This window comes from Heterocephalus glaber, unplaced genomic scaffold (genome assembly GCF_053883595.1).
Source record: "Heterocephalus glaber isolate CG9 unplaced genomic scaffold, H.glaber_assembly_v1.0 deba00000901, whole genome shotgun sequence".
NCBI classification, from domain to species: Eukaryota; Metazoa; Chordata; class Mammalia; order Rodentia; family Bathyergidae; genus Heterocephalus; species Heterocephalus glaber.
The window spans coordinates 7,510,253-7,533,920 of NW_028258171.1; the positions used below are offsets into that span (position 1 = coordinate 7,510,253).

At 35.8% G+C, this 23,668-nt stretch overlaps 1 long non-coding RNA gene across 1 annotated transcript in view; it reads left to right on the plus strand.

The window, feature by feature from the left end:
• The window catches only part of LOC147828815 (uncharacterized), a 393,678-nt gene that overhangs the window by 202,811 nt on the left and 167,199 nt on the right, over positions 1-23,668 (plus strand). Inside the window, exon 3 of the long non-coding RNA XR_015450068.1 lies at positions 22,457-22,623. This is a non-coding gene — a long non-coding RNA (uncharacterized LOC147828815). The remainder of the gene's footprint in view (positions 1-22,456; positions 22,624-23,668) is intronic.

The window sequence follows — 23,668 nt, forward strand, 5'->3', positions numbered from 1 at the left end:
GAATAGCCGGGTCAAATGGGATTTCCAGTCCTAGTTCTTTGAGGTATCTCCATACTGATTTCCAGAGTGCTTGCACCAGTCTACACTCCCACCAGCAGTGGAGCAGAGTTCCTCTTTCTGCACAGCCCCACCAGCATTTGTTATTGGTTGATTTCATGATAGCAGCCATTCTTTCTGGAGTCAAGTGGAATCTCAGCGTTGTTTTCATTTGCATCTCTCCAATGACCAGTGATGTTGAACATTTTTTTATGTATTTATTTGCTATTTCTACTTCTTTGTGTGAGAAATGTCTGTTCATTTCGGATGCCCATTTTTGGATTGGGTCTTTAAATTTGGGAGGTCTGATCTTTTTAAGTTCTTTATAGATTTGAGATAGTAGACCTTTGTCTGAGGAAGAGCAGGTGAAGATTTTTTCCCACATTGTGGGTTGTCTCTTCACACTGCTGGTGTTTTCTCTTGCTGTGCAGAAGCTTTTTAATAAGAAGAGATCCCATTTGTTGATTGTTTGTGCTAGTTCACAGGCAACTGAGGTTTTATTCATAAAATCTTTTCCTACACCGATGTCTTCAAGGGTTCTACCTAACCTCTGTTCCAACTGGTTCAGAGTTTCTATTTTAATATTTAGATCTTTAATCCATTTTGATTTTAGTTTAGTGCATGGTGAGAGATACAGGTCTAGTTTTAATCTTTGGCAAGTTGAAGCCCAATTTTTCCAGGACCATTTATTAAAGAGGCTATCTTTCCTCCAGTGAGGGTGTTTGGCTCCTTTATTGAAGATGAGATGGCTGAGTGTGTCTGGAGTTGTTTCTGCATCTTCTAATCTGTTCCACTGGTCCTCAGGTCTGTTTCTTTGCCAGTACCATGCTGTTTTTATCACAGTAGCTTTGTAGTAGAGTTGCAGGTTGGGGATTGTTATACTCTCTGCCATGTCTCTGTTACCTAGAATTGCTTTTGCTATTCTGGGTCTCTTCTTATTCCAAATGAATTTTTGGATTGTTTTCTTGAGGTCCATGAAGTATGCTGCTGGGATTTCAATTGGAATTGCATTAAATCTATTTAGCAGTTTTGGAAGTATGGCCATTTTCACTATATTAATCCTTCCTACCCGGGAGCAGGGCATGGCTGTCCATTTTCTGATATCATCTTCAATCTCTCTTTTCAGAGTGCCGTAGTTTTCAGAGAAGAGGTCTTTGATTTCTTTTGTTAGGTTGATTCCTAAGTATTTCAGTTTTTTGGATGCTATTGTGAAAGGAATTATTTGCCCTATTTCTCTCTCAGTGAGTCTGTCATTCGTGTAGAGGAAAGCTATTGATTTTTGTGTTGACCTTGTAACCAGCTACTTGACTGAATTTGGTTATTAAGTCTAGAAGACTTTTGGTGGAGTTCTTGGGGTCTTCTATATAGAGTATCATGTCATCTGCAAATAATGACAATTTGACTTCTTCATTTCCTATCTTTATTCCTTTTATTTCTTTCTCTTGTCTAATTGCTGTGGCTAATGTTCCCAGAACTATATTGAACAAGAGTGGTGATAGTGGACATCCTTGTCTTGTTCCTGATTTGAGTGCGAAGGATTTCAGTTTTTGACCATTTAGTATGATATTGGCTGTTGGTTTTTCATAGATGGCTTCTATCAGTTTGAGGTAGAGACCATCTATTCCAATTTTTTGTAGGGTTTTTATCATAAATGCATGTTGGATTTTGTCAAATGCTTTTTCTGCATCTATGGAGATAATCATATGGTTTTTGTCCTTGGCTTTATTGATATAGTGTATTACATTAATTGATTTTCATATATTGAACCATCCCTGTATACCTGGGATGAATCCCACTTGATCAGGGTGTATGATCTTCATGATGATCTTCTGCATTCTATTTGCCAGTATCTTATTAAGGATTTTTGCATCTATGTTCATTATTGAGATTGGCCTATAGTTCTCTTTTTCAGTTGGGTCTTTCTCTGCTTTGGGGATCAAGGTGATGCTTGCTTCCAGGAATGAATTTGGGAGTATTGCTTCCCTTTCAATTTCATTGAAGAGTTTAAACAGCAGCGGCAGCAGTTCCTCTCTAAATGTCTTATAGAATTCAGCAGTGAAGCCATCAGGGCCCAGGCTTTTCTTAGGTGATAAGTTTTTAATTACATTTTTGATTTCATTGGTTGATATTGGGTAGTTCAGAATTTTTAGGTCTTCTTTGTTCAACTTTGATAATTCTTATGTATCTAGGAATCTGTCAATTTCTTCTGTGTTTTCCATCTTATTGGCATATATAGGTTCTGGAAGTAGGTATTGATGATCCTCTGGATTTCTGCTGGGTCTGTTGTAATTTCACCCTTTTCATTCCTAATTGCATGGATTTGGGCCTTTTCTTTACTTTTTCTGACAAGGTTGACTAAAGGTTTATCAATTTTGTTGATTCTTTCAAAGAACCAACTCTTGGCTTCATTGATTTTTTGTATTTTTGTCTTAGTCTCCATTGCATTGATTTCTCCTCTGATCTTTATAATTTCTTCCCTTGTATGAGCTTTGGGGTTGTCCTGCTCTTCTTTTTCTAGAAGCTTGAGGTTCAGCATCAGGTTGTTTAATTGGGCTCGTTCTGTTTTCCTAATATGCATATTCACTGCTATGAATTTCCCTTGTAAGATTGCTTTCATTGTGTCCCATAGATTCCGATATGTTGTATTGTCATTGTCATTTAATTGAAAGAACTGTCTGATTTCTTCTTTAATTTCCTCTGTGACCCATTGGTTATTCAGAAGTGTGTTGTCCAATTTCCATGTGTTTATGAAATTTTTTGAGTTTCTTTTGCTATGGATCTCCAATTTCATCGTATTATTGTCTGATAATATACAGGGGATAACTTCAATTCCTTTGCACTTACTTAAACGTGTTCTATGTGTGAGTATGTGGTCTATTTTGGAGAATGACCCATGTACAGCTGAGAAGAATGTGTATTCTAATTTTGTGTGGTGGAAGACTCTGTAAACATCTGTTAAGTTCATTTGTTCAAGAGTTTGATTGAGTTCTAGTATTTCATTACTTATTTTTAGTCTAGTTGATCTATCTATTTATGACAGTGGGGTGTTGAGGTCCCCCACTACAATTGTATTATTGCATATATGGCTTTTCCTGTCCGTTAGTATTTGTTTTATATAGTTGGGTGCACTAGTGTTTGGTGCATAGATATTTATGATTGTCATCTCTTCCTCTTGGATTCTTCCCTTTACAAGGATGTAGTATCCTTCTTCATCTCTCTTAATTAGTGTTGGTTTGAAATCTACTTGATCTGCCAAGAGGATAGCTACTCCTGCTTTTTTTCGGGTTCCTGTTGCATGCAGTATTGTTTTCCACCCTTTAACTTTCAGTCTATGAGTTTCCTTTTGAATTAAGTGTGTTTCTTGTATGCAGCATATTGTTGGATTTTGCTTCTTGACCCATTCTGCCAGTCTGTTTCTTTTGATTGGTGAATTGAGACCATTAATGTTGATGGTTATAACTGAAACGTATTGACTTGTCATTGCTATGACTTTTTCTTTTTGTTGGGTTCTTCCCCTTTACATTTAATTTCTTGTCATGCCAGATGGGTTCATTCTGCTTTGCTTCCTGTGGTTGTGATCCTCAATGTCTGTTCCTAGGATATTGTGTAAAATTCTTTGGAGTGTTGGTTTGGTATTCATGAAGTTCCTAAGGTGCTCTTTGTCATGAAAGTATCTTATTTCTCCATCCATTTTGAAAGATAGTTTTGCAGGGTACATCAATCTGGGTTGGAGGCTGTTTTCTTTTAGGGCTTGGAATATGTCACTGCAAGCTCTTCTTGCCTTGATGGTTTGTGTTGAGAAGTCTGCTGTGATTCTGATGGGCTTTCCTTTGTATGTGATTTGTTTCTTTTCTCTGACTGCTTGGAGAACTTTGTTCTTCTGTTTTGTTTCTGGAATCTTAACAATTATATGCCTATGTGTAGATTTTTTTTGATCAAGGCTATTTGGAGTCCTATATGCCTCACTTATCTGTATGTCAAGCTCTTTTCCCCTGCTTGGGAAGTTTTCTGCCATTATTTCTGTGAAGAGAATTTTTATGTCATCTGCACTCTCTCCTGTTTCTTCATTGAGCCCAATCAGTATTATGTTATTCTTCTTTGCATCATCTAGCAGCTGCTGGATTGATTTCTCATGTTCCCTTATAATTTGGAAGCAATTTTTCTTTTCCTGGTCACTAATTGCAATCTTATCTTCTCTATCTGAAATTCTGTTCTCACACTGGCTCATTCTGCTGTGTAGACTTTCAATGGAGTTTTTCATGTCCTGGAAATGTATTTGCATCTGTTTTATGGATTCCATTTGTTTCTTATGTTGGGATTCCATCATGTTCCTCAGCTCCTCTCTAGATTTATTAATCATGTCTTGCACTAAGGGCACAATTTCTCCTGTTATCTGAGAAATTATTTCTGATTTCATTTTTTCCAGATCCCCTTTTGTTGCAAGTTCAGTGGGTCCAGGTGGTTGAGTATCAGAGGGTTCCATCTCATTTCCCTTTGGGGTTGCTGTAGGTGATCTGGAAGTCTCGTGTTGAGACTTATTTATGTGTTTTCTCATTTCGACTGGGGCGGGGGTCTGTTAGCGCCTGCATGGATTACCTCCTCTGAGCTGGGTGAGGTGGGACAAGGGCCGGGAGCAGCGGTAGGGATGGTGACCCAAAAGCCCTTTCCTGTGGTCTGGGAACAGCCGGAGGGATGGTGTGCGGGAAACCCCTTCTTCTGGGCCAGGAGCAGCGGGACAGAAGGTGGCCCAAAAGCCCTTTCCTCTGGGCTGGGAGCAGCGGGAGGGATGGTGCCCGGGAAGCCCCTTCCTTTGGGCCGGGAACAGTGGGACTCAGTACCTTGGTCTGGTGGTCTGGTGTCCTCTGCGCCTTGGTAATGTGGAATCAGGTGGCTGCCTGTCTGCAGTGGGGTGATTCGGTGTCTTCCGCGTGACTCAGGACCTCGGTAGGGTGTGCACAGACCTGCCTGTCTGCAGCGGGCTGATTCGGCCTCTTTTGCGTGACTCAGGACCTCGGTCAATTGTTTTAAGAAATAATATAAGTACCAACTATACGTTCTAAGTCATCACTGCATTTCAGTTTCTGCCTCTATTTCATTTTGTCTCAGAAGCAGTCGTATATTCTAGATCTCCAGATAAACATAATATCTCTGATCCTGTACTTTTATTTTACATTCTACCACTTTGAAGATATGATACAGGGTTAGAGAAATTTTAGTAAGTAGTCATTTTTTAAAAAAAGGTCCTTTGACTTTACCAGTTCTGTGGCTCCTAATTAACCTAATGGGTTAATTACTAGAAGTAATGGTTGACCCAGAAAGTTGTTTCTTATCAGATCCTGAACAGGGAGAGTTTTCAGGTCTCTATGACACAACTATTCTTGGAATAAGTTCAGGAACATAGTGATAAGCTGATTGTCTCAAACCCTATTTTAATTAGGTGATTTACAGGGCACTGCAAAGAAGTCAGTCAGTGACTATTCCCAGGGCAAAGTGATAATGGATACACAGCTTAATTTTCAAATTTAGGGATGAAGAGAAAGATTGGATTGGCACAGCATATCCTGTGGCTCCTACTCCTGGGGCCTCAGTTGCTCAAAGACAAATTGAATCTTTCGATTCTCTTATTAAAAATTTTGGTTTATGAAAGAAATAACAAGAGATATAGCAGTGAGATATTGAGAAATAAATACATCTTAAAAGTATGCATTATTAAGTCCTTAGAAAAAGGCTAGAATCTGGAGCACAAACATAAATTGTGGTTACTAGGACCCATGATGACCCCTTGGTGGTCACCCTTCTGAATGAAGTTTTAGAGCCCCATGTCGTGCATTCTGTCTAAAATGGGAGGTTCACATTGAGAAATGATAGTGAAGTGGAAGAAGAAATCCTTTAGTCTCAGTTTCTTATGGGCCAGGAAACATTTGTATCAAGGAAGAATAATAATATAATTTATAAATTAGGTTTTTGTTTATTTTTTTTAAAAAGTAATTTTAATAGAGTTGATTAATCATTTAGGGATTGAAATATAAGCAGAAACACAATTCACTAATTTGTTAATTATTTTCTCTGTTGTAATCCTTAATTACTTTGATCTTTAATAATAGTAATGAAGGATAGTCGGAAACAATAAACCTTTTCTAAAGGGAACTGCTTACATATTATTATTTACTGTGAGTCCTGGAAACTCTCCATATTCCTTATTTGTAAAAGTAATATGTACTCTTTGTAGAAATATTTTTGATATAAGGTAAAAAAAACCCCAAAACTTCTTGATATTGCTACCACCCAGTTAGAACTACTTTTTTTCTCTCTATTTATAATTCTGTACATTTTTTTTTTTTTTTGGTACTGGGGGTCGAACTGGGGACCTTGCACTTGCGAGGCGGGCACTGGAACTCTTGAGCTAAATCCCCAGCCCAGTATAATTCTGTACATTATTGAGATGCAACCAAATATATAAATTTGCTTGCTTTTACTATATATGCTTTCCAGGTCTACTGCACATTTTTCATGAACATGTATAATGCTTGCATAATATTCTTCTTGTTCTTGATTTAATATCTACTACCTACTTTGAATGGAGTCTAACCTTCTGGGTATTAACAAGAATGGGTTGAGCAGTCTAAACAGGAGGATACTGCAATCAATCCAATTCCAAGCTAATTTACCCAGGCTACCGGGAAAATGAGATCTGCCTTTTCCAGCTAAGCTCTCTTTGTGGTAATGATCCAGACAGGTAGAATATGTTTTATGAATGAACAAAACTTCTTTTGGTCATTTATACCAGTTATGAGAAAAATCACAATGGGAAGAACAAACAGGTCTGCCATGTCTAAGACATTCTCAAATGCCTAGTTGCAGTGAAATCCCTGATATTTAAAACTAAGGGGAGGTTCACATCTGTAATGCAGCACTCAGGAGGCTGAGGGAGGAGGATTTCAGCAAGTTCAATGACATCCTGGCTACATAGTGAGTTCAAGGCCAGCCTGAACTATGTATCAAGACCCTGTCTCAAAAAACAAACTAACTAATAAACAAACTCCAAATTCATTTTTTTTGTCATTTACAACCTTTCATTTCACTAATTCAGTGGGCACCTCCCAGAACTTTCCTCAAGACAGAATGAACTGGAACATGGTACTCCACTTCTAGTTAAAAAATACTTATTTACATAGGAATTTATCTCAAAATATAGGTAGCATAAAGAGGAAGCTCAAATCTTAGGACAACAACAAAAAAATCTTAGCACAACAGACAAAACTACATATTCCATTTAATTTTTGTTGACACCTTAGCCTTACATGGTTAAACTCCTACATAAGTCTTAGGGAACCTCACTTCTGTAGCTACTTTTAACAATGTAAACTTGGTGCTGTGTCTTTCTTCCTTTTTCATCTGATTCTGTAGGGTCACACCTACTAGTACATTCTACCTTGAACTGACTGACAACTTATTTTGATTCCAACAGTAATTAACAATTCCTCCTCTAATATTGATGGTTTTGATTTATACCATCCAACATGCTACCCAATACATTCCAGTATTTGAAGATACTATGATTTTTTTTTATCATTCTATAACTTAAGCACCTTTGAATAAGCTTTTTAAAGTGTTTACTATTAGTTCTTAGGATATAGTCCCTGAAATAAAATTACTAGATTAAAATTTATGAACATTTTAAAGCTCTTGATATATATTTCCAGCATACATTCAAGTGTATCAGCAGATGGTGTACTGTATCACTGTATCGGTCAGTTTTTCATAGCTGTAATCAAATGAATGAGAAAAAAACTTTGAGGAGGAAAGATTTTTTTTTTGGCTCTGGGTTCCAGATGTTGATGAGAAAATTGTGTTTCCTGAACTTGTTGGATGGAATGTTCCCTAGGTACCTGAATGTTAGGTCCATTTGGTCTAGGGTGCAGATTAAGATGACATTTCTTTGTTGATTTTCTGTCCAGATTGTCTGTCCATTATTGAAAGTGTGTACATCCCCTGGTATTATTGTATTGGTCTCTGTTTCTCCACTTAGGTCTACTAATATATTTGATTTATTAGGTTCTCTGATATAGTGTACATGTATATTTATAATAGTTATTTCTTCTTGCTGGATTGACTTCTTTATTATTATATAATGACCTTCCTTGTCTCTTTTCACTGCTTTTGACTATATGTATATTTTATCTGAAATATGTATGGCAGCTCCCACAGTTTTGGATTTCATTTGCATGAATTATTTTTCCCAAGCTTTACTTTTCAGGTTATGCATAATATTAGAGGTAAGGTGAGTTTTTATAGGTAATATATAGTTGAATCTTTTAAAAAACCTTTTAGTCACTAAATATCTTTAATTGCATTTAATCCATTCATATTTAGATTAATTATAGATAGATGACCATACTACTGCCATTTTGTAACTTGCTTTTTATTTTCCTTATAGTTCCTTTTTTTTCTCTCTCTCTCTTAACAGTACTCTTTTGTGATTTATTCTAGTAGTATGTTTTATTATTTACTTATTATTTTTAGTTTGATTATTATAGACTTTTTGTTTCATGGGTACCGTGAGTCCTATAAAAGCATCTTTTTGTTTGTAAGAAGCTATTTTGAAATGGTATTAACTTAACAATGATCAAAATATAGAAAATGAGACAAAAGAGAGAGGAATGCTAATAAAACACTCCATTCTTCCCCAAAGTTTGAATTTTTGATGTCCAATTTTAGGTCTTTCTGTAGTGCCTATGTGTTAACATAGTAATGTAATTATTTTATTTTGATTTTCTTAGTATTCATTCTATTAATGGTATGAATGGTTTATGCAACGTTTAAAAATTAGGACAATTTGAATTTATCTGTATAGTTACTCCTTCCGGTAAATTTTATATCTTCTGATACTTTTTCCTTCTCATTAACATCTCTTTCTTTCATTTTATTTATTTATTTTTTTGGTACAGGGGATCGACCTCAGGTCCTTGCACTTGCGCAGCAGGTGGCAAAACCACTGAGCTAAATCCCCAGCCTCTTTCTTTCATTTTGAAGGGCTCCCTTTATCGTTTCAAGTCTGGTGGATATAAATTATTGCATTCTGTCTGGGATTCTTTATCTCTCATTTCTATAGGATAGCTTTGCTGGCAGTATCTTGGCTGGCAGTTTCTTTCCTTCTTCAGCAGTTTGAAAATCTCATTCTGTTCCCTCTTGACCTATAATGTTTATGCTGATAAGTTTGCTGTCAGATGTATTGGAACGTGTGTGTGTGTGTGTGTGTGTGTGTGTGTGTGTTGTTTTTCTTCTCTTTCTACTCTTAGTATCCTCTTTAACCTTTGACATTTTATTACATCATGTCTTGAGGTAGATGACTGAGTTGAATCTTACTATTTTGCTTACTCTTTTGACTTTTCTATACCTGTATATTTGTGTTTTCCTATAGGCATGGGATATTTCCTGTTATTACTTCCTTGAATAAGCTTTCTACCCCTTTGGCATTCTCAAGTCCCCCTTAAGTCCAATAACCCAAATATTTGCTCTTTGAATGCTATTTCAAGTTCTCATAAGCTTACTTCATTCTTTTTTATTTTTTTTTCTCTTTTTCCTCTGTGTATTTTCAAGTAGCCTGTCTTTGAGCTTGCTAATTATTTCTTTGGTTTGATATATTCTGCTATTAATGACTCCTGTCATGTTTTTAATTTCACTTAAAGTACTTATCCCTTCAAAGATTGTTGATTAATTTTTTATATTTCTTGAACTCTCTGTTAAGTTTACATTTTAAAGCAGCAAATTGTTTCTCTATGTTATCTTGAAGCTCTTTGTGTTTCCTTAGAAGAGATTTTGCATTCTGTTTCTGAGGGTTTCCATTTATTGGTTTCCATTTATTAATTTCCAGATAGTTGGTTTCTAGAGCCTTGTTTTGTTAGGTAATGTCATAGTTTCCTGAAAGTCCCTGGGGCTTTTTTGGGCACATGATGCCATCTGCACGTTGATGAATTGTGTATTTATCCCAGTCTTTACAATCTGTTTTTGCCTGTGCCTGTTCCTCTAGAATTTCTAAGCAGGATGTACATTTTCCCAAGTCTGTGGTCACTTCCACTGCTTCAGTACTAACAGGTCATTTAAGTCCAGGTTTGCTTTGAGTCTGCATTTGGTGTGTCACCACTCTTCCAGCATGAGTGTGTACCTCAGGTACAAGTGTGTCACAAATCCACAGTTGCAGTGTTGTTTAGAATGGACTGGAAGAGTGACCAAAGAGATTAGTCTGTCATCATAAGCTTCTGCCAGGGATTAGGAGTGGTCTAGATGCCTTCTCCATAGTCACTGTCCTGTGATTGGGCACCACAGGGACTCTGTTTAGCTCTGGGATTCTGTTGAGTTCTGGGACTCATCATGGAGGAATCAGCCCCAGGCTGCTATGAAACTGCTTGGTGTCCACCTCCTTCTTCTTTCCTAGAGTGAACACTTAATCTCTCCATGGTGTTTCCTTGGTTTGGGAAGAGGTGACATGGCTACCAATGATGCAACTCTAAGACACACCCCATAGTCTTTTAACCATAGTCTGTTAATAGGGACCAAGACCCATGCTGCTATAGCCTGTTTGATGCTGTAGTTTACCTAAGACCAGAGATTTCTGCATCCAGTCATAGGTGGTGCTAGCCAGAAGTGAATTCCCTCTGGCTTGGGCTATGAGGCTCCTCCTGATTCTGAGGCAGCATTTCAAGTCTATGGTGTGGTCTTACTTGCTTTTCCTCCTCCAGAGGAAATGCTTCTTTACACACTGGATTGTTTGGAGTTGGGGAAAGGGTCATGTGCCCAATTCTTCTCTTCCTAGTTCCTTCAATGTGTCTTTTTCACTGTTATGGTAAAACCAGGTACTGTGGTCTCGCACTTGTTTTCTGTAACTCTGGTGAAGGTAGTTGTTCAAATTGCTATTACTGGGGAGAAACCACTGTATCCTTTTCAGTGTCTGTTCAAGCCTTTTATACCTTTAAAAAACTGGAGTGTTTGATTTTTTACTGATGTGTTATAAGGGTTTTTTGTTTGTTTGTTTGTTTGGTATCGGGGATCGAACTAGGGTTCTTTATATTAGGGATACAAATACTTAATTGAATTCTACTTTCTTTTCTTTATTTCTTCTCCTCTCTTCCCCCCTCTCACCCCTCTTCTTCCTCCCCTTCTTCGTCTTCTTCTCCTCCTCCTTCTCCCCTTTCCCCTTCTGATTCTCTTTCTCCTCCTCCTTCCTCTTCTTTCCCCTTTCTCTTCTTTGTCTTCTCTTCATACACTCCCTCCTTTTCCTTCTCTGTCAAAGACAGAAATGACTTTGTTAATTGACTTAGTTATAAATAAATAAAATAATCAACCACTGTCCAGGGAGCAGTTGCTCTTTAAACCTGATTAAAGAAATGAACAGGCAACATCATTTTCTTTTTCATTTTTAGTTGCTTTCATTATTGCTTCTTACGCCTGGACACTTGGTAAAATATTTTTGAGCACATGGTTTGCACAAGTGGCTTAGAATATTTGGGAAGAGTGTGATGTCAATATGTTATATGCTCATTTAATGCTTAAACTTTTACTTTAGGAAGGTAGGAAGTGTTTTCATAAGCAGATAAGGAAATTGATGGACAAAAAGATCACATTAATCTGCTTTGCTATTTGCAAATCAAATTTGGCAGCTTTTTATATATTGAACAGATCTCACCCATACTAATCATAGTGAATAGTATTTCAATTTGCATTTGGCTATTCCTGGGAAGGCTTTTCTTAAAGACTGTCTGTGTGGATGCAGATACCATGTTTCTATCGAACTGTTACATTTCTTAGTCACCTAATCTTCTTACCTTGATTTTATACCCAAATAGCCTCTTTGCTTCAAAAAGGTCCACTCCCAGTGAACTGTAGAACAATTTGAACTTTAAATATTATTTATTAATTTATTTATTTGTAAGAGGAATTTTCTCCATTTTTTAGGCCTGTGAATATCTTATCATAAGCTCTGTGCACTGTGAAATAATAGAAACCTCAAGGAGATGACTTTAGAAAGCTTCATGAAGTAGACTGTGTGCTTTTATATCTTTTTAACAACTTGATGTGAACTACTGTCACTGGGCATTAAGGCAGTTGCAGTATTGCCTGCCATTAATAGTCTCAGCTACTTTGCCGTCATAATTGCTAACCTTTGCTTGGCCCTGTGCTGTAAATTAGAATTTCTGTTAAGAAGGAATATTAATGAAACAAAGTTAAATTCCTCAGCAGTTTGCAAGTGGAATTGCATCTCTATTTAATTTTTAAAAGAGAACAACTCTGAATCTATGAATATTGACTATTATATTCAAAATGAAAGACAAGATGCATGAAAATCATTATACTCTGAAGCCTTTCTTTTTAAGAATGTTGAAGGTAGGCATTTTATTTATAAAATTTATTGATGCATCTAAACATTGATTCTGAAAAACTGATATAAAGTATGAATGACCCAAATAGGACATCAATTTAAGAATTATTTAATGAAAGGTACAACAAGGAGACATACACTCTCTTAATCATCAAGTACTTTGCAATTTTAAATGAAAAAAGTAGGCCACAACATAGGTGCACAAACACTAAAGTATAACGTTATGGCTTGTATCTTGATGCCCACCTCCAGATTCATGTGGTCATATTTGGAGGTAGCTGAATCTAGAACATATGAATACTGATTAAGGATGTGTGATAATTAGATTAGCTCACTGATTGGTTTAACACTGTGCTGAGTGTGGGTAATGGAAGCCCCATCCTGGGGTGGTAGGTACCAACCAATAGGTTTGTAGCCTGGATAGGAAAAAAGGGAAAGGAAGGCTCACTGCTGCTGCTGGTGCTATTGCTGCTTCCTGCCAGCCCTACCATGGACTGATTCTCCTCTGCCAGTCCCCTTTGCCATGCCACCTTGCCTTGCAACCAGCTGACTGTGGGCTGAAACATCTGCAAACTGTGAGCTAAAATAAACCTTTCCTTCTTTAACTTGCAGGTGCCGAGTATTTTGTCCCAGCAATGAGGAAGTAACCAAGACATACAGAATAGTGGATTCTGTTTTGCAATGTAGGGTTTTTAATTTTACTCAAATTTCAAAAAGTTCCATATGTATACACTGTGTTCATTTATATATTCACAGTGGAAATGAGATAAAGGTCGAGTGACATGTTAATTGAACTGGGTCATTCATCAAGTCAGTCACAGGGAGGACCATCATGCTGATAAAAATATGACTGGATTTGAGGACCTAATAATTATGATATTTGAAAAGTGATCTATAACTCTTTCTAGGGCCATACTTAAATATAAATGTTAAAAATTTCACCATTACTTTAAAGATTCTCTTATCATACTGGCATGTGAGAATCTAGGCACTATGGAATTCATCATAGAGTCTAGAAACTAGATGAATTTTTTTCAGTGATATTGAGATATTCTAACACTTCATTTAAAAAATGAGAATGTTATTTTGAAAATTTTAGCTAATTTCTTATAATTTAATTTCATGATAAATTAATTTATTACTTCAAGTAGATGTTTTACCTTTGAATTTATTTCTGCAAATTAAATCTCTGTTCTTATTTTTCCTAGATAAGGGCCATTAATGACACACTTATTCTCTTGTTAAGGATATTTACTAGGTTAACAAAGGTTCTTAGCTAGAAGTATTATGCAGTCATTTGGCATTGTAAAAATTTAGTACTGCAATATGATTTTTTTTTTACTTCTGAACATTACTATGGAACTGAATATTCACAGAGCCGTTGAAAATGACATTAGGACACGTCCATCTCAATGTCACCCCCAAAGGCTCATATGCTCATAGGTGGGGTATTTGGAGATGGTGGATATCTATCTATCTATCTATCTATCTCTATCTATCTATCATGTATCTAATCTATCATTTATTTATTTAAAATAAATAGGAATACAAAAATAAAAATGTTGCTTGATGCTACTTGGCCAGTTCAAATGGCAGTAAGATTGAATCCTTATGTACACTTAAGGAATTTGCACATAATTACACAAATGACACATGTTCCTCAAATAGCATACTAGTTTTCACTAGTTCCTCCAATGAGTTATAATCCTAAAGCATTATATTATTGCTTAATCCTGCTAAAGGACAAAAAACCCCCACCTTTCTCACTTCATTGCCTTTTTTTTTTTTTTTTTTTTTTGGTACTGGGGGTTGAACTCGGGACCTTGCACTTGCAAGGCAGGCGCCAGAACCACTGAGCTAAATCCCTGGCCCCCATTGCTTATCTTTTATCACCTAAAACAGAATATTTATTTGCAAGCTGAATTTAACTTTTATCTGTGTTTGCTTGTCTGGCAAGAAATCTCTCTTTCCTAATCCCAATTAAAAGGGTTATAACTTCATAAGAATACAGCACAAAAATTGATGGTACAAGATGAAGAATGAAAGACATTGCAAACTATGTAATTGTCAGGGCAACTCAAATAATTTGGCAATCATCTTGGAAGCAACAGAATGATTTTCTTTCCCTCAATCTGGCAACCTGTAATGGGAGCCAAGGAGAAAATAAAAAATGTTAGCAAGCTTGACCTTGCTCAGACTCTGTAACCCTGGGAAGAACTGGATTATCATTTAGTCTGTTTTTCTAGAAGCTGGTTGGGATTAACTGTAGTTCAATTTGAAAGCAAAAGATAAATATTTAAACTCTTGTTAATATAGTAGTCAAATCTGGCAGTTCTAGTAAAACATTTCCTCTTTCTCTCTCTCTCTCCCTCTCTCCTTCCTTCCTTCCTTTCTTTCTCTTTCTTTTCTTTCTTTCTTGCTTTCTTTCTTTCTTTTTCTTTCCTTCTTTCTTTCTCTCTCCCTCTCTCTTTCTTTCTTTCTTTCTTTCTTTCTTTCTTTCTTTCTTTCTTTCTTTCTTTCTCTCTCTCTTTCTCTCTTCCTTCCTTTCTTTCTTTCTTTTCTTTCTTTCTTTCTTTCTTTCTTTCTTTCTTTCTTTCTTTCTTTCTTTCTTTCTTTCTTTCTTTCTTTCTTTCTTTCTTTTCTTTCTTCTTTCCTTTTTCTTTTTTCTATTGGAGATTGAACCCAAGGTCTTTACTCTGAGCTACATCCCTAGCCTTTTTTATTCTGAAACAGAGTTTTGCCCAATTATCCAAACAAGACTCAAACTTGTGGTCCATCCTCCTTCAGTCTCCCAGAGTGCTTAGGATTATAGGTGTGCACCACCTGCCCAGTGACTAACAAGATCCTTTCAAGCTTAACTACTTTAGAATATATATACAGAATCCAAGATGAAGTTTATTTTTTGAGTATCTGTGAAAGTTGGAACAAGTAAGCAAATTAATAATATAAATGAAATCTTAGGGAAATTATGATTTTATTGTATATATATTTAAGGCATACAACATGCTATTTTGATATACATAATAATGTATTCCATAATTTCTTTTTCAGGAAGATTATTACTAGTGTAAAAAATGCAACTGATTTTTGCATCCTTGAACTTTAACAGAATTCATTTGTTAGTTCAAAAAAAGTTTTTATGTGTGTGTGGAGTCTTTAACATTTCCTATATAAGAATCATGTAATCTGAAAACAGTGATATTTATACTTCCTCCTTTCCAATTTGGATTCCTTTAATTTATTTATTTTTGTCTGATTGCTCTTGCTAGACGTCCAGTAACTATGCTGAATAGAAGTAGGCCTCTTTGACTTGTACTGGATCTTAGAGAAAAAGCTTTCAATTTTTCCATATTGATTGTGGTATTAGCTATGGAATTTTCATTCATGGCTTTTATTAGGTTAAAGAAATTTTCTGCAATAACTATTTTGTTGAGAGCTTTTATCAAGAAAGGGTCAAATATTCAGTGAATGTTTAAATTAAAAATGATTACAGCAAGACACACATTGCCATTAATTTCCTTCAAAATACTCCCCTTTGCTTAAAACACTTGTCTTATTATTCCTGCCACTTTCTGAAGCAGTTCTGGAAGTCCTCTCTTGAATGTTTTTATTAGGCTTGATAAAAAATTCAGTGAATGCTACTACTGAGTGCTATCTAATGGAGAGGTTGGCTTGTAAAAACGTTAAGGTTTTCCTTCATCCATCTTATTCACAAGATCTGGAACCACGCAACTTCTGACTGTTTTGAATTGATTGATTCAGGACATCAAGGGAACCACAACAGTGCAACTAGACACTCACTAAAGAGGGCTTCCTGAACTGCTTTAGGAATTGGCAAGAAAGTTGGGATAAGTATGTTTAAAGTGAGTGTATATTTTGAGGGGGATAAATGACAACATATTTTTTAGTATAATAAATTTAAAAATTTAAACATTCACCATATTTTTGATTATGCCTCCTACTTAGATATTCATGTACTTTTTGTCTTTCATTTTGGGATGTAGTAAATATTACTGATTGATGCAAACTTGCATCCTAGGGATAAATCCTACTTTGTCATGGTGTGTAATCTTTTATATGTTGTTCAATTCATTTTACTAGAATTTTATTGAAAATCTTTGCATCAGTATTATTAGAGGCATTGGCCTGTGACTTTCCTTTCTTGTATTATCTTTGTCCATTTTTGGTCTTAAGGTGATGCTAACCTCATACAATGAGTTTGGGAGTATTTAACGTCTACTTTTTTAGAGAAGATTTAAGAAGAATTAATATTAATTATTCTTTTAATGTTTGGTCCCTTTTTTGGGAAGGCATGTTTTTGATTATTTATCTCTTTGTTTTTGGTCTCTTCAGGGTTTCTGTTTCTTCTGATTCAGTCTTGGTAGGCTGTATGCTTCTAGGAATTTATCTCTTTCCTCTAGGTCATCCAATTTGTTGGCATATAATTGATAATAATCCCTTTTTATTTAGGAGACATCCATTGTAATGTTTCTTCTTTTATTTCTAATTTTATTTTATTAAGTCTCTTTTTTCATAGTCTAACTAGAAGTTTGTCAATTTTATATACATTTTCCCCCAAAAAAACCAACTCTTAGTTTTGTTGAAATTTTCTATAGTATTCTATTCTCTATTTGATTTGTCTCTGCTCTGGTCTTTCTATTTATTTCTCCTAATTTTGGGTTTAGTGTTTCTTTTCCTTTTTTCAGTACCGGGGATTGAATGCAGAACCTTGTGCTTGCAAGGCAGGCATGGTGCCACTGAGCTAAATCCCTGGCCCCTAGGGTTTTCTTTTCTAGTTTCTTCATGTATAACGTTATATTTTTATTTGAGTTCTTTTTCTTTCTTTCTTTCTTTTTTTGGTACCAGGGATTGAACTCAGGACTTTTTGCTTGCGAGGCAGGTGGCGGAACCACTGAGCTAAATCCCTGGCCCCTCTTTTTCTTTTTTTAATGAAGTCATTTACTGGTATGAATTTTCCTGTTAGTACTACTTTCTCTATCTCATAGGATTTGGGAAGTTGTATTTTTGTTTTCATTTATCCTGAAATATTTAAAAAATTTTCTTTTGATTTCCAGTATGATTTCAGATGTGATTTCCAGCTGTTGTTTGAGAGTGTATTAGTTTCCAGGCATTTGTGGTTTTTTTCTATTTTCTTGTTTTTATTTATTTCTAGTTTCATGCTCTTGTGGTTCAAAGATATATTTGATAGGATTTTGATCTTTTTAAATTTGTTAAGACTTGTTTGTGATGTGGGAGTATTCTGTGTGTATGTGAGAAAGATATGATTTCTTCTACTATTAGTGAAAAGTTGAATATATGTCTCTAAAGTCTATTTGGTCTATAATGTTCTTCAAGCCTGCTCTTTATTGATTTTCTGTCTGGATGTTGTATCTGTGATTGAAAGTGGGATATTGAAGTCAGCTATTATTATATTACTGTCAATTTCTCCTTTCAGATCACCCAGTATTTTCTTTAAATACTTAGGTGGGTGTTGGATATAACAATATTTAAAACTGCTATATCTACCTATTGAATTGATTCTTTTATTAATGGCTTTTGCTTCTAGAGAAAGTTTTTGACTTAAACATTCACACTTATACATGTATAGCCACTCTTGCTTTCTTTCTTTCTTTTTAAAAGATGAAAGGTTTATTTAGCTTACAGCTTATAGAGGTTTCAGTCCATAATCAGTAGGCTTCTAGGCAGGGTGGCATGGCAGAGGGGCATCTCAGAGGAGAGTTCATGGTAGGCAGAAGGTAACAAGGCAGTGAAGTAGTGAAGCAGCAGTAAATAACAGCTACAGCAGCCTTCTTTCTGTCCCTTATATTTTACCCAGGGAACATGCCCTTAGGACAGGTAGCATTCCCACCCAGGCTGTGGCACCCTAATCCTACCCAAAATTATGCCAAACCAGTCAGTGGACTAATTTAGTAATCACACAACCTTGATCCCAATATCACACACCCTACATCCAGCCATCTCTGAAAAGCCCCACCCATGACTTCATGAGGCTTTGGAGGACATCTAGACATCAACCATAACAGACAGTGCCTCACAATATTCTTTATATTGGCCTTGGCCTTGTAATTCTTCTACACCAGCCTTCAGAGTAGCTGGCATTATATGTACTGCCTTTATGCTCGGCTTTCCTTTTATTATTTATTTATTTATTTTTCTTAAATTCTTTTATTGGTACATTTTAGGTATACAACACATTTACATTTCTCATTGGGAAATTGTATCTTTACCTGATGCATCTTGGTTCTTATTTTTTCCCCATTCCTAGCCCTCCTTTCACCCCCTCCACCCTTCCCTATTTACAAAGACTTTATTTCCATTTTTTCCATTTCTCATCAGTTTTCCTTTCCCTTCTTTCCTTTCCCCTGTGTCTCCCACTACCCCTACCCCTTTGGACCTTTTCTTTCTATTTTGCATTATCGATTATTCATTCTAATCATTGGTACATTTTAGGTATACGATATAATGACATTCATCATTGGAAATTTGCACCTTTACATAATCTCTCTTGGTTCTTATTTTTCACCCTTGCCCAGCCCTCCCTCCAACCCCTCCAATCCTCCCTATTTACAAAGATTTTGTTCCTATTTTTCCATTTTCTCATATTAATTCTATTCCCATCTTTCCTTTCCCCTACCCCTCCTACTTTCTTCCCCTTTGCCCCTTTTCTTCCTATTTCACATTACCTATTATACATTTAGTCCTTATTTACACTTTCAGTTTCTCACACCAGAGAAACCATTTGGTATTTACACATGTGTGTCCTATTTATTTCACTTAAGAGTATGGCCTCAATGTGCATCTACTTAGCTATAAATGTCTCTCATTTCTCATTTTTTACGGCTGAGTAGTACTCCATTTTATAAAAAAACCCACATTTTCTTTATCCAGTCTCCAGTTGATGGGCATTTGGGCTGTTTCCAAGTTTTAGCTATTACAAACTATGCTGCTATGAACATGAACACACATATATCACTGTGGTATGATTCTTTTAATTCTTTGGGGAAGATCCCCAGCAGTGGAATAGTGGGGTCAAATGGGACTTCCAGTGCTAGTCCTTTGAGGTATCTCCATACTGATTTCCACAGTGCTTGCACCAGTCTATACTCCCACCAGCAGTGGAGCAGAGTTCCTTTTTCCCCACAGCCCCACCAGCATTTGTTATTGGTGGATTTCATGATAGCAGCCATTCTTTCTGGAGTGAAGTGGAATCTCAGCGTTGTTTTCATTTGCATCTCTCGAATGACCAGTGATGTTGAACATTTTTTCATGTATTTATTTGCTATTTCTACTTCTTTGTGTGAGAAATGTCTGTTCATTTCAGATGCCCATTTTTGGATTGGGTCTTTAAATTTGGGAGGTCTGATCTTTTTAAGTTCTTTATAGATTTGAGATAGTAGACCTTTGTCTGAGGAAGAGCAGGTGAAGATTTTTTCCCACATTGTGGGTTGTCTCTTCACACTGCTGGTGGTTTCTCTTGCTGTGCAGAAGCTTTTTAATAAGAAGAGATCCCATTTGTTGATTGTTTGTGCTAGTTCACAGGCAACTGAGGTTTTATTCATAAAATCTTTTCCTACGCTGATATCTTCAACAGTTCTATCTAACCTCTGTTCCAACTGGTTCAGTGTTTCTATTTTAATATTTAGATCTTTAATCCATTTCAATTTTAGTTTAGTGCATGGTGAGAGATATAGGTCTAGTTTTAATCTTTGGCAAGTTGAAACCCAATTTTTCCAGGACCATTTATTAAAGAGGCTATCTTTCCTCCAGTGACGGTTTGGCTCCTTTATCAAAGATGAGATGGCTGAGTGTGTCTGGTGTTGTTTCTGCATCTTCTAATCTGTTCCACTGGTCCTCAGGTCTGTTTCTTTTCCAGCACCATGCTGTTTTTATCAAAGTAGCTTTGTAGTAGAGTTGCAGGTTGGGGATTGTTATACTCTCTGCCATGTCTCTGTTACCTAGAACTGCTTTTGCTATTCTGGGTCTCTTCTTGTTCCAAATGAATTTTTGGATTGTTTTCTTAAGGTCTGTGAAGTATGCTGCTGGGATCTCAATTGGAATTGCATTGAATCTATATAGCATTTTCACTATATTAATCCTTCCTACCCAGGAGCAGGGGATGTCTGTCCATTTTCTGATATCATCTTCAATCTCTCTTTTCAGAGTGCCATAGTTTTCAGAGAAGAGGTCTGTGATTTCTTTTGTTAGGTTGATTCCTAAGTATTTCAGTTTTTTGGATGCTATTGTGAAAGGAATTATTTGCCCTATTTCTCTCTCAGTGAGTCTGTCATTCGTGTAGAGGAAAGCTATTGATTTTTGTGTGTTGACCTTGTAACCAGCTACTTGACTGAATTTGGTTATTAAGTCTAGAAGATTTTTGGTGAAGTTCTTGGGGTACTCTTGCTTTCTTTTGGTTACAATTCATATAGAATATCTTTTCCCATACTTTCACTTTCAGTTCTGTGTGTCCTGGAATCTAAAATTATTTCTTAGGGAAATTATTTTTTCTTTTATTAGTACATGTTTGCAGTGCATGATGTTTACATTCGACTTGGGGAGTAGGTGCATGTACATAACATGGCTTGTTTCTTTTTTAATCCCTTCCCTGTTCCTATCTACCTCCCTCTCTAAGTCCCCTTTTCCCGTTTTCATTCTTATTACTATTATTATTCTTGGCTTCTATTTATGGCATATATTGTTTAATGAATATAGTAAAATGATCATTTTTAAAACAATATTTTAGCATACATTCCTATATAAGTAAGCTATGGAATTGAAAATATGTTTTACCTTTGTATTAGAATGCATCTTGATGTAGTAATATTTATATTAGCAGTGGAAATAATAAGCTTTCATGTATTTAACATGTTTTAGAAAAAATTCATCAATTGTTTTTCCGCTAAGTTTGAATTATGAAGTTGTGGTAAGTTGTGATTACTTTTGAGATATTGTAGGTATTTCAAAAGAATAAATAGCTTCTTATGATTTTGTGTTGGTAGCAGAGATGTATATGGATTATGAAGGTATATCCTAGACATAGGTAAATGAAGGACAATGTAACATGAAGATGTGAAAATGGACCCTACCTATCAACATACTGCTCTCCATGATATATTAGTACTTTATTTTAAAACACAAAAGATTTCTAGAGGGAGAATAGTTTCCAGACCCTCATCAAAGTAACTTTACTTTGCAGTGGGTCACTATGTAATGGTCTAGTAGGCCTCACCAGGTGCTGAGGCTGTGTGCCAGACTGTGGTACAATGAGGACATCCACTTCTGTAATTGACAGTGCTTGTTAGACTTGGAGAGTTCCTAATAAGGATGGCGTGGGGATGGAGTACATATAACATTTCCCAAGGACTCTTGTCTTTGATCCTGCCTTTTGCTGTTTACTTTAGATCCCCATAAAATCAGAAGCTTAGGAAAGAGGAGTTGGTGACTTCAATAGTGTTGCAATCTGCAAGTCATCCACCACTGTCTGTAACCCCTAGTAGACTCATTTGCTTGCTGAGTTGGACTTGTCCAAGTCATTCTTTAGACTACAGGCACCCTCTCAATTTGGAGGCAGATTTTTTTTTTCACATTTCTCTGGGAAATTTATGCAACAATCTCTGATAATGCCAAGTTTGTTAAATTATTCTTACCTAATGGCCTTAACTAGAATAAATTATCAATACATGTATTTGTTTACTATTAAATTGCCGTCTAAACTGGAGAGTGGATGGGGCCTAGAGCTAAGAGGCAGTCAGGTAATAAGAGGGAGAGGGCATGAAATCTCTGGAGAAGAAGTAGGAGTGAACATGTGAAGAAAATGTTGACTCAGGATGGACATCTAAGGGACAGTTTGCTGATGTTATGGTTTGGCCATGAATGTGTGTTGATTATATGGGAGAATATGCTTGAGGTGGGATAAAATTATACAATTATACCTTTCAAACCTATCAGTGTTAGATTGTTGCTATAGTGAATAATTCCAGATCGTGCAGTAATCTTTGAAATTATAACGATCCCTTGTTTTGGCAGAAAGTTACTGTGAGCCAAGTGCAAACCAAGAAAGGATATAATCCAAGTGAGTCTTTTGATTCTTACTCTGCTAAGGACCTGCTTCATCACTTCTGCTAAGCTCATTCTGTTTGTAAGCTATTGAAGCAGCAGCATTGAGACCTAGCTGAGAGCCAAGGCCATAATTGGTAAGTGAATTCTATTTAATAAAAATTCTATTTAATAAAAATTTTGTACACAAAGAAATTATTTAGTGAGATAAAACATTTAAGTAAGTAAAAATGGAAAATAAAGATAAGAAAATTATCTACAATAATTCAAATCTGGAGTAACTTTCATATAGATTTGAGATAATGAAGAAAAAACTTTTCGGAGTTTTTGTTTTGCTGACATTAATTTTTTTCCTTTTCTTTTTTTCTTCATTAAGTTTATTGGTACATTTTAGGTATACAATATGATGACTTTCATCATTGGGAATTTGTACCTTTACATGATATATCTTGGTTCTTATTTTTTCCCCATTTCTCTGCCTTCCCTTCAATTCCTCCACCTCTCCTATTTAAAAAGACTTTTTTTCCATTTTTTCCTTTTCTCATATTTATTCCTTTCCCTTCTCCAACCCCTCCCACTTCCCCTTCCCCTTTGGACATTTTCTTCCTATTTCACATTACCTGTTATACATTTTGATCCTTATTACACTTTCAGTTTCTCACACCAGAGAAACTTTGATATTTTACATGTGTATCTTATTTATTTCACTTAAGAGTATGGCCTCAATGTGCATCCATTTAGCTATAAATGTCTCCTGTTTCTCATTCTTTTTTTTATTTTTTAAAAATAACTTTATTATCAAACAAACATACATACAGAAATTAAAACCATTCAAAGAAGAATAATCCAAGGGAAAAAAACTACAATAATATTCAAATACAGTAGAACTCAACCAAAACAAAACTGCAAAGCACTTAAACATTTTTCCATATAACATAAAAAAATCTCAAGCACCAACAAGACACCAGAGGATGGGATTTGTTTCAGAAAAATCCCCAAAACCAGCATTGAACAAACAGTGGTCTGAAAAAAAAACTCCAGTTAGCTAGCAGACTCCACCTAAGCCAAGCTTCTCCCTAATTTAAATTTCGATACAGTCATATGACATGCAATGGAAACACAATCCGAAAAATATGTTATTAGGCAATTTCATCCGTGTGTATCCTTAATTACACTTTTAGT